Here is a 12,271-nt window from a genome sequence, read left to right on the forward strand (position 1 = left end):
AAGACGACGACATCATCCAAGTAAACGAGCTTGCTCCTCGGCTTCACTTAGACGGCAACCCTGGACTGACCCACCAGGGGGAAATTGGTAGTTGCCTTTTCCTGTCTCTCCCTCCAACCTTCGTCTTTCTCTCACTTTCCATCTCTCCTGTCATCTGGCTTCCCCTTCCAATTTTGCCAGGCAGCAAGGGTTAATCTTGTGTGGGATAGCCAACCTTGGTTCTAACAGATTTGGTTATAGTGGCTGTGTACAGCTGGCGTTGGCAGGCCTTGTTCAAACATAAATCCTTTCACTACTCCTTGTTGAGCTCCATGGTGGGCGGCTGGCGCCGCTGCTTAAAACTTCATGTCAATAATGGCAAGTTCTTTCCCCCTACTCCTTGATCACCCTCAGTAAAGAGAGCACACCTATGAAGTGTTCCAAGTTTTTGGACGGCAAAAAGAAAACTTTCAGAGATACCACGTAATACATTCTGAGAAACCAGCAAAGACAGTGAGAATTATCTCACCTTTCATAGTTGCCAAATAACTTACTGAAGTTCTTAGGCAAGCTATAAAGCATCAAAGATGGCGAGCGGTGGTCTCCTTCTGGAGCTCCGTGTAAAGAAGCAACATGAAAATCTGCCTAAGCTAGTGTCATTCGGAGACATCCTGGTGGCAGCGACCCCACACCGTGCCATGCACACAATTCGAGGCATCGTTTCCGATGATTTTGATGGAGTTGACTGAGGTTGAACTTCTAAAAGAATGGAATGATCAAAATGTGATCAATGTCAAGCGAATTAAAATGAGGCGAGATGGTAAAGATATCATACCGAGCTCTTAACACTTGTATTTGGCTCAAGCATCCTGCCCGACACTATCGAGGCAGGGTATGTGAAGATCTACGTCAGACCGTGTGCCCCAAATCCCCTGTGGTCTTTCAAATGTCAGTGATTTGGCCACAGTTCACAGAACTGCCAAGGCCGCCAAACCTGTGCTAAATGCAGTGCTCTCATCAGCATGCATCGGAATCCTGTGAAAATACTCCACACTGTGTCAACTGTGATGGGGAGCACGCCGCCTACTCGCGGTCCTGCCCATCGTGGAAGTTAGAAAAGGAAATTGTGACTATCATAGTGAAAGAATAGTTAATTTAAAGAGACACTAAGGCGGGTGTCATACCTGCTCAAGAACAGTTTTGCCGATGTGGCACGCCAGGGTTCAGCGATACAACAGCTTCCAGCCAGACAAGACCTATAACTAAGGATTCTGAAGTATGTGGATTTATAAGCGCAAATTGATTACGATTGGCAGCAATTATCTACTATGCCTGTCATGTATTACTAGCGCTGCTTTGCCGCCTTGGCAGAAGGGGCCATCGACCTCTAGGCTGGTGGCCTTAAAGGTCTCGTCTCCCAAGACGAGGCCTTCACGTCAAACACAGCGTTCGCAAGAGAGCGTGTCCAGCTCCTCGCAAGAGGTAATATACACAACAACCGGCCAGACGGCGCTGCCAGCGCCTAAGGAGTGGCAACTCTCACAATCGCTGAAAAAAAAATTACCGACGATTACGTTACTTCCTAATGCGAAATTTGAGCGCAGCAAATAAGCTGTTTCACCTTTTCGATAGATTGAGGCAAAGAAATCGAGCAACACATGTATGCGCTATCACAGAATTTTTTTTTATTGTTCACACGTATTCCTTTAACAAAGACTCCATTAACAGTTCTTGACAGTCATGAAGGAAGCTTTGTGGTCGGAGAAATAGACTGATATATGTTCGACTTGGTACACCAATGCTTGATTCTCAAAGACGAGATCTATACAAGTGCCTCGCGAGGTTGTCACAGCCGTGGGACGCGTTACGAGCGAGAGGAACGGGATGTTCTCCCGCATAAGTGTTAGGAAATTGCTGTTTGTCTTTATGTCAACATTAAAGTCCCCCACTACTAACATCGGTGTGGATCGATGGACGGTTAATGCGAGTTGCAGGAAGTGCACGACGTCTTTCGTGAGTGCGGTAGCGGACTCACGAAAGCGGTATCAGTCGGTCGCTGCTAGCGCTGGGGGGATGAAAGGGGGGCGGAGCTGGTTATGAGGCCGACGACAACGCGAAACCCAGGAACGGACGCCAAAGAGCCATTTGTGTAGCCAGCCCTCCTCCACAGTCTCTCCTCCTCCCTTCCATCATCCTCCCTCGCCCGGAGAGCCGACAGCGCGCATGCGCGGCGGCGAAGCAGCGGCGCATGCGCGGCGGCGGAGCGCGGCGGCGGAGGCGAGCTGGTTACGAGGCCGACGCCGACGACGACGACGCCGACGACGACGCGAAACCCAGGAACGGACGCCAAAGAGCTGCGCTCTAAAAAAAAAAGCCCGCATAACTGGGCCTCAAAGGGACTCTAAGTTAGTCTTCTTACACGAGACACACAACATAAAGATTGTCTGCAACATGAATACGCACATACTACAGTGGAATGTTAGAGGACTTTTTCGTAACCTCGTCGACATCACAGAACTCGTACATAATTGAAGAAAAGAGCACTACGAAGACGCGAACTAAAAGAGGAACATGTACGACGGACACGGCGGATGCAGCACCGTGTACGTCGTGCATGTTCCTCTTTTAGCCCACGTCTTCGTAGCGCTCTTTTTTTCAAGTACGCAAAACCAACTCGGCCACATCAAGCTTCTGCTGCCTCGTACACAAATTTAATCCGAAAGCGCTGTGTATCCAAGAAACACACTTAAAGCCTACACAGTCGAACTTTCTCAAGCAATATGCCATTTTCCGTAAAGACCGTGGCAACACTTCTGCCTTGTCCGGAGGTGTAGCTATAGCTGTAAATAAGTCTGTTGCTCCTTCGAGGCTGTATCTGTGCGAGCAATTTTATTTAACGAACTGAGAAGAGGTTTATTGGCGGCTCCTAATGCAAAAGCGCAGTGACCCGGAACGGCAAGACAGCCCGAAGCACTGTCCAAAAAGGCGACAGTAATCAACAGCGCGAGTGGAGCCGAGCCGCGCGTTGGCGATGTGGCTGTGCCGCGAGGCACGTCTTCTTCACAATCTCCCCCCAGACAAAAAGAGCCATCCTGGCGCCTTAAGAATCGGGAGGCAGAGGGTCGTGTTAGGGCTTGAGACGCGACACATGGACAATGTCACGTCTACGCTGGCGCAAGTCTTCAGGTGGTGACAGGGGCTCAATTAGAAAATTCACCAGAGATGTTTGCTCCAAGACTCGGTAAGGCCCTTCGAATTTTGGGACGAGTTTCGAGGAAAGCCCCGGCGTTTGGAAAGGGACCGACAACCACACAAGAACGCCTGGAGCGTAGGTGGTGTTTGGAAGCGTGTTGATGCGGTTTTCTTTCTGGCGCTGCTGTTGCTCTGCTGTAAAGGAGCGCGCTAGCTGGCGGCATTCTGCGGCTTGTCGGGCGACGTCGGACACAGGTAGACATTCGGAGGCGTCAGGACGGTATGGAAGGAGCGTGTCGATGGTATGCGTAGGCTCGCGGCCATACAGGAGGAAGAAAGGTGAAAATCCCATAGTGGCCTGAATCGCGGTGTTGTATGCGAACGTGATGTATGGAAGGATGCGGTCCCAGTTACCATGATCAGTTGCCACGTACATAGAGAGCATATCACCAAGTGTGCGGTTAAATTGCTCTGTGAGCCCGTTGGTCTGTGGATGGTATGCCGTGCTTGTCCTATGAGTAATACGGCATTCCGCGGGGGCAAACTTTCGACGACTTCGGAGAGGAAGGCGCGACCTCGATCGCTGAGGAGTTCTCGAGGTGCGCCGTGTCGAAGCACGAAGCGATGTAGGACGAAAAAGGCTACATGCCGCGCTGTAGCACTTGGTAAAGCAGCAGTTTCGGCGTAGCGTGTCAAGTGGTCAACAGCAACTACGATCCACCGATTGCCGTCTGGCGTCGTAGGAAGCGGGCCGTATAGGTCGATGCCGACGCGATCGAAGGGTGTGGCAGGGCACGGGAGCGGCTGCAAGGCACCAGACGGGCGTAAAGGCGGCGAGTTGCGGCGTTGACAGTCAAGACAGCACCGAACAAACTTTTGTACAAAATTGTACATGCCGCGCCAGTAGTAGCGGTGGCAATTCGTTCGTATGTCTTGAAGACTCCGGCGTGGCCACACTGTGGATCGTTGTGGAAAGCGGCACATATTTGTGACCTTAAGCTGCGGGGAATCACCAGAAGCCACCGACGGCCTTCAGGAGAGTAATTGCGTCGGTGGAGCAGCTGGTCACGAATGGCAAAATGAACTGCTTGGCGTCGGAGGGTTCGGGATACAGGGATGGTCGATGATCCAGATAGATAGTCGAAAAGAGAAGTGATCCATGGGTCACGTCGTTCTGCGGTGGCAAAGGAGTCCATGTCGAGAGATGAAATGGAGTGTGCGGAAGTTGTTCCGCAGGCCGAGTCTGGAGGTAAAGGTGAACGAGACAGGGCGTCTGCATGGGAGTGTGTTCGCCCACTGCGGTATACGACGCGAATATCGTACTCCTGGATGCGTAATGCCCAACGGGCTAGGTGGCCAGTGGGATCTTTCAAGTTGGCAAGCCAACAAAGCGCGTGGTGATCTGTGACCAAGTCGAATGGGTGCCCGTGCAGGTATGGTCGGAACTTGCCAAGTGCCCATACTAAGGCCAAGCACTCTCTTTCGGTCACGCTGTAATTGGCCTCAGGCTTCGTCAGCGTGCGACTCACATAGGCGACTACGTATTCGGGGTACCCGGGCTTTCGTTGGGCGAGGATGGCACCGAGACCGACCCCGCTGCCATCTGTGTGTACCTCAGTTGCAGCTGACGGGTCGAAATGGCAAAGGATAGGTGGGGAGGTGAGAAGACGACGCAGCGTAGCAAAGGCGGAGTCACATGCAGAGGACCAGGAGGAGAGGGTGGTGTCACCGCGCAGAAGCTGAGTCAATGGCGCCATGATCGATGCGAAATTCCGAACAAAGCGCCGGAAATATGAGCATAGGCCCACAAAGCTTCGAAGTTCTTTGATGGTCTGAGGCTTCGGAAACTCAGCGACTGCTCGAAGTTTTGCAGGATCGGGTAGAACGCCGTGCTTGGACACAACGTGGCCTAAAATGGTGAGCTCTCGCACGGCGATGTGGCACTTCTTGAGGATACGGCAGCAGTGGCGGCTTCCCAGGCACACGCTGAACCATTTTTTCTGTGTTTTGCAGTTTCACTGGGCAGCTAGATATACTGCAGATCCGCATACACGTGCCCTTGTCATCGACTGCCCGAAAGGAAGCAAGCGCAATCTATGAAAGCACCTCGAGGCGACTGGCTCCGGGACCACGTGATTTCCGGGACCACCTGGCCATCTGGACATATAAAGCCTGCCATCTTACCGGGGATCGCATACGGCAGCAGTGGCGGCTTCCCAGGCACACGCTGAACCATTTCTTCTGTGTTTTGCAGTTTCACTGGGCAGCTAGATATACTGCAGATCCGCATACACGTGCCCTTGTCATCGACTGCCCGAAAGGAAGCAAGCACAATCTACGAAAGCACCTCGAGGCGACTGGCTCCGGGACCACGTGATTTCCGGGACCACCTGACCATCTGGACATATAAAGCCTGCCATCTTACCGGGGATCGCATACGGCAGCAGTGGCGGCTTCCCAGGCACACGCTGAACCATTTCTTCTGTGTTTTGCAGTTTCACTGGGCAGCTAGATATACTGCAGATCCGCATACACGTGCCCTTGTCATCGACTGCCCGAAAGGAAGCAAGCGCATTCTACGAAAGCACCTCGAGGCGACTGGCTCCGGGACCACGTGATTTCCGGGACCACCTGACCATCTGGACATATAAAGCCTGCCATCTTACCGGGGATCGCATACGGCAGCAGTGGCGGCTTCCCAGGCACACGCTGAACCATTTCTTCTGTGTTTTGCAGTTTCACTGGGCAGCTAGATATACTGCAGATCCGCATACACGTGCCCTTGTCATCGACTGCCCGAAAGGAAGCAAGCGCATTCTACGAAAGCACCTCGAGGCGACTGGCTCCGGGACCACGTGATTTCCGGGACCATCTGGACATATAAAGCCTGCCACCTTACCGGGGATCGCATACGGCAGCAGTGGCGGCTTCCCAGGCACACGCTGAACCATTTCTTCTGTGTTTTGCAGTTTCACTGGGCAGCTAGATATACTGCAGATCCGCATACACGTGCCCTTGTCATCGACTGCCCGAAAGGAAGCAAGCGCAATCTACGAAAGCACCTCGAGGCGACTGGCTTCGGGACCACGTGATTTCCGGGACCACCTGACCATCTGGACATATAAAGCCTGCCATCTTACCGGGGATCGCATACGGCAGCAGTGGCGGCTTCCCAGGCACACGCTGAACCATTTCTTCTGTGTTTTGCAGTTTCACTGGGCAGCTAGATATACTGCAGATCCGCATACACGTGCCCTTGTCATCGACACCCGAAATGAAGCAAGCGCAATCTACGAAAGCACCTCGAGGCGACTGGCTTCGGGACCACGTGATTTCCGGGACCACCTGACCATCTGGACATATAAAGCCTGCCATCTTACCGGGGATCGCATACGGCAGCAGTGGCGGCTTCCCAGGCACACGCTAAACCATTTCTTCTGTGTTTTGCAGGTTAGTGGCGCACTCAGCGCATTTCTGAATACAAATTGTAGTTTTTGCTGCCACTGCTGCCCGATCTTGAGTGTACGTGGTCTTTGTGTTACGACTATAGTGTAAAATATGAACAAGGAAGTTTGAAGAATGCTACATGATTTCAAAGATGAAATTAGAAATGAGTGGAAACAAATGAAAGAAGCGCTAGAGCGAAGCATCCGATCCGAAGAGAGAAACTTGTGCACTGAAATTGATGAAATGAAGAAAAGCATGGATTTCTTCAGCAAGAGCCTTGATGATACAAATGAAAAATTGATGGCAACTCTAAGTAAAAATAATGAGCTGAAGAAAGAACACGAACTGCTACAACATAAAGTTTCTACGCTGGAGAAGGACTTAGCAGATTGCCAGTCGGGCCTCTTGCAGTCCGAGCAGTACTCGCGTAATCGAAATCTTGAAATTAATGGAATAGTCGAGAAACCAAACGAAAATCTAGTTGAAGTGCTAAAGAAAATTGGTGATGTGGTTGGTGAACCTATAGCACGCGAGGACATCGATGTTTGTCACAGAATTCGTACAAAGAAGGAAAATCAGACAAATATAATTGTTCAGTTTCAACGCCGTGACAAACGCGACGAAGTGCTTCAGAAGTCACGCAAGAAAAGGCTAACAAATGCATCCCTCGGCTTGCCCACTGAATCTCCTGTGTTTGTAAATGAACACCTTTGTCCCGAAGTGAAGAAAATGTTAGGGATGGCAATAGCACGCAAACGTGAACACAGCTGGAAATTTGTGTGGACGAAGAATGGCATTATTCTTGCACGTCGCACAGAGACTTCACCTGTAATTCGCATCAGGCGTGAAAGCGACCTGAGCAAAATCACAAGCGTTTAACAAACATAAGCTTTGACACATTCGTACCTCCAGTAGAGATGGCGTCCTCAGACTGTGTGATTCCCGAGGAAATCGTTAAGAGACACAAAATTAGCGGCGAAGCAAAGATGCTAACATTCATGCATCTAAACGCAAGGTCACTGCTGAACAAAAAATATGAAGTCACTGTACTAATCGAATCATGTAAGGTAAAATTTGACGTACTGATGTTTACCGAAACTTGGTACAATGATGACTCGGAACATTATATACCTCAAGGATACGAGCATTTCTTCGTGAACCGCAGGGGAAGCAGAGGTGGCGGCGTTGCAATTCTAGTTTCTCTAACAGGGTATGACATTCTTAGAGAATATAGCACAGCTACAGAACATTATGAAGTCTTTTGCATAAAGAAAGAAAAGACAGTATTTGCGGTTTTGTATCGACCCCCTAATGCCAGCCACTCTGCTTTTTTTGAGTTTTTTAGATAACCTTCTGTCATACGTAAATGAAAGCGGCTATCTGCTTATACTAGGCGGGGATTTCAACATTGACATGCTGACTAATTCAGCAACTACTGCGCAATTTTTATCTATCCTAGAGTGCAATGACTTCTGCAGCATCATCAGATCCCCGACACGTGTAACCGTCACGACATCATCATTACTAGACACTTTCATAATAAATTCGACTATCGATAGCACGACATCGGGAGTCATAAGTTATGATATCAGCGATCATATGCCTATATACCTTTTTCTAGAGCGTAAAGGCACCGTCAAAAGCACGTGCACTGAAAAGACAACGTACCGCAAGATATCGGCTCAAACACTAGATAAATTCAGAGAAGCAGTGCACGAAATAGACTGGAGCGATATTTTTGCCATTGAAGATGCCAACGAGTCATATAATAAGTTTACGAGCAAACTCAAAACGCTGTACTTCAAATCATTCCCGCTTGAAAACTATCGGAGTCGAAGAAAGTCGCGCAAGCCATGGATTTCGAAAGAAATCATTAGGCAAATCAACCAAAAAAATAAGCTTTATCAGTCGTTCATCAAGTCAAAAGACTTGTCAAAGTGGAAAGAATATAAACAGTTTCGGAATAAACTGAACAAAGAAGAAGAAAAGGCGAAAAATGACTACTACAACCGTATATTTAATAATGATTGCATGCGCAGAAGTGATAAAGTATGGAAAAAAATAAACACTAAATCGGAAGTCAGTCGATACACGAACAGATACGTTGAACATTGATGGCACTTACGTAGGTGGTACAGAACTTGCGAACCATTTCAACAATTTTTTTGTTAAAGTAGGGTGCGTAGATCACGACATTCAAGATACAATGCATGCAGAGTCATTAAGAGAATCTTTATTCCTAAGGCCTACTAGCATCCCTGAGGTGATTACAACATTTTCATCCCTGAAAAATAGCCACAGTCGAGACGTAGATGATTTAGAAATTAGGCCAATTAAGTACGTCATAGATTTACTTGCACCTGCAATAATGCACATTTTTAATATTTCCCTGTCAACCGGAGTTTTCCCGCGTAATATGCAGGTAGCGAGAGTAATCGTTGTTCACAAAGGAGGTGACAAAAATAATATTGGCAATTATTGGCCTGTATCTATACTTCCTGTGCTATCAAAGGGACTCGAAAAAATTGTCAACTTTCGTACTGATAATTTTTCGCGAAAACATAGCCTGCTAACCGACTGTCAACACGGGTTTAAGAAAAAGCGGTCTACGGAAACTGCTTTAGCATACAGAAGGAGCTTATTCTAGATGACATCGAAAAAAAAAAATCTGACTTTAGGGTTATACTTAGACTTCAGCAAAGCCTTTGATAGGGTCAACCGCAAATTGCTGCTGATAAAGCTGGAAAAATATGGCTTCCGAGGAATCACACTTGAACTTATCCGCTCTTATTTAGAAAGCCGACATCAATTTGTTGAAATTAATGAGTACAGGTCGCAGACGAAACCTTTGACAGCGGGTGTGCCCCAAGGTAGCATCCTTGGCCCAATACTTTTCCTATATTACATTAATGATATTGTACAAGTGAGCGATATGTGTAAATTTGTCGTGTATGCAGATGATTGTTCTGTTTTCTTTACCGGTAAAGATTTAAAAGAAATAACGCCTATAGCAAGCTCCGTTTGTTATGGACTTCGAGCCTGGTCTAAGGCAAACGGCCTCATCCTCAATGAAACCAAAACAAAATGCGTTATTTTTCATGCTCCGGGAAGTTCCACTACATTGCCAGATAGTATTGTGTTGGGTCCGTATAAAATTAACATTTCGTCATCCATAAAAACCCTAGGTGTAATATTCACAGAGCATATGTCCTGGAATGAACACGTTAGTCATGTTTGTTCAAAGGTACGAAAAGTTGTTGGTGTGTTAAACCGGAATCGAAGTGCACTACCCTTTGAAGTTAAGCGTCTTATTTATCATGCTCATTTCCATTCACACGTCAGTTACTGTTCACGTATATGGGGTAACACTACAGCGCAAAATATTCAAATGCTGGAAATACTTCAAAAGAAAGCAATTCGGGCGATAGCGAATGTTTCTTTTTTCGAGCATACGCAAGAGCTTTTCCAACAAAACAGAATAATCAGATCCCGTGACATATATAAATTCAAAACGTTACTAAGCTATAGAAATGCTATGCTGGGAAAACTCGACTCATTCCTAACCCTGGAAACTCTACAACAAAATAGAAGTACATATTCATATCGTCACCAGGCACCATGGCACATTCCTTTCTCACGTACTAATTATGGCTGCCAACGCCTTAAACATACACTACCTTCCCTACTTAACTATTTCAACCAACAAAATGTTGATGTGCTATCTCTAAACAAAACTAAAATATTGGATTTGTTCTTATAGATGTGTATTGTTAACAGCTCTAACAGTTCCGCCAAACTTACCATGTACTTTCGTTGCGTTTATACGTTCACACTTGTAACTATTATTCCTACAATCCAGGTTTTCCGCGGCAGTGATTGCGCCCGGACCTCGTGGCAGGGTTTGGGTTGTAAACTGGATGCTGTAAAAAGTGTCTTCGCGAAAAAGAAAAAAAAATTACCGACGATTACGTTACTTCCTAATGCGAAATTTGAGCGCAGCAAATAAGCTGTTTCACCTTTTCGATAGATTGAGGCAAAGAAATCGAGCAACAAATGTATGCGCTATCACAGAATTTTTTTTTATTTTTCACACGTATTAACAAAGACTCCACTAACAGTTCTTGACAGTCATGAAGGAAGCTTTGTGGTCGGAGAAATAGACTGATATATGTTCGACTTGGTACACCAATGCTTGATTCTCAAAGACGAGATCTATACAAGTGCCTCGCGAGGTTGTCACAGCCGTGGGACGCGTTACGAGCGAGAGGAACGGGATGTTCTCCCGCATAAGTGTTAGGAAATTGCTGTTTGTCTTTATGTCAACATTAAAGTCCCCCACTGCTAACATCGGTGTGGATCGATGGACGGTTAATGCGAGTTGCAGGAAGTGCACGACGTCTTTCGTGAGTGCGGTAGGGGCGAAGTAGGCAGCTACTACCAGCAAGCCGTTGGGCAACCTTGCGGCGCACAGTTCGCCAACTTCATGTGACGTGCCAAACATTTCGACTGGTATTGCAGAGAGACCTGTGCGCAAGTAGATAGCGACTCCCGCCGCTCTGTTGTGGTCTCTGCGAGCACCACAGGAGCGAAGAAAGGAATTAAGTTCGAGCCGGCGCTTTGACGACCGGAGACTCGCAGGAAGAGGGGGGAGGGGGGCGGCGTGTACACCCAGCGGCAAACGATGGGGGCAGAAGCGCGCGCAGCAAGCGGACAACACGATAAAGGGAGGAGGGAAGAGATAGCAGCGACTGACTGATGCCGCTGACGCCGATAGTGAGTCAACCCCAGCTGCGGAGTTGGTTTCAGGGACAACGCCGCCGATGCCGACACAAACAATATGATACCCTCGCTTCCGCAGCGCTAAGAACCAGGTCTAGCCGTGGGAAGGTGGTCACGTATTCGTCGACGTGCCGGGGCCTACGTGAAATAACCGGCGCGTCGGCAACTGAAGAGCACCCTATCCGCCACACAAGAACAGGGGGGGGGGACCCTTTCCTCCTCTTTCTGCATGGCGGCGACGGTGTTCTATGCAGTCACGTTATCTTGACTCTCTAGCGGCGTCAGCGGCATCCAGCGGTATCAGTCGGTCGCTGCTAGCGCTGGGGGGATGAAAGGGGGGCGGAGCTGGTTACGAGGCCGACGACAACGCCGACGACGACGCGAAACCCAGGAACGGACGCCAAAGAGCTGCGCTCTAAAATCTAGGATGTGACGACGCCCTGGGCTACGTTGCCGTGGTGTCTGTCACGAAAGCAGCAGTCTATATGCAGATTATCTTTTTTTTTCTGTTTTTTTTTTACCTGGACGCACATATGTATTTGCAAGTATGTAAACTAATTTCGAAAAAAGAAAGAACATTTCCTGATATTAACTTATGTTTGTTGTACACTTCTGTGAAATTTGTTATATTTATTTTTGTATGTGTATGTATTAATGTATATATATATGTATACATTGCTTTTGCATTCTTATGATATATGCGGCGGAGTCTTTGTTAAATAATAAAACGCAAGATAACAGATTGTAATTGTATACTGGGAGTTATTTGGCACAACTATATTATAACTAGTTTCTATGTAATAACACGAAAATGTCTGTATTTCTGTGTAAAAATACTCTTATATCCACACTTCATGATTGTATTGCTACACCA

The 12,271-nt window shown here is 47.8% G+C and overlaps 1 protein-coding gene across 1 annotated transcript in view; it reads left to right on the forward strand.

Moving 5' to 3' along the window:
• The window catches only part of LOC139054454 (RCC1 domain-containing protein 1-like), a 99,212-nt gene that overhangs the window by 50,565 nt on the left and 36,376 nt on the right, over positions 1 to 12,271 (forward strand). The gene's annotated exons all lie outside the window — the stretch shown is intronic.

Source organism: Dermacentor albipictus, chromosome 1, assembly GCF_038994185.2.
Source record: "Dermacentor albipictus isolate Rhodes 1998 colony chromosome 1, USDA_Dalb.pri_finalv2, whole genome shotgun sequence".
In the NCBI taxonomy this organism is placed as follows: Eukaryota; Metazoa; Arthropoda; class Arachnida; order Ixodida; family Ixodidae; genus Dermacentor; species Dermacentor albipictus.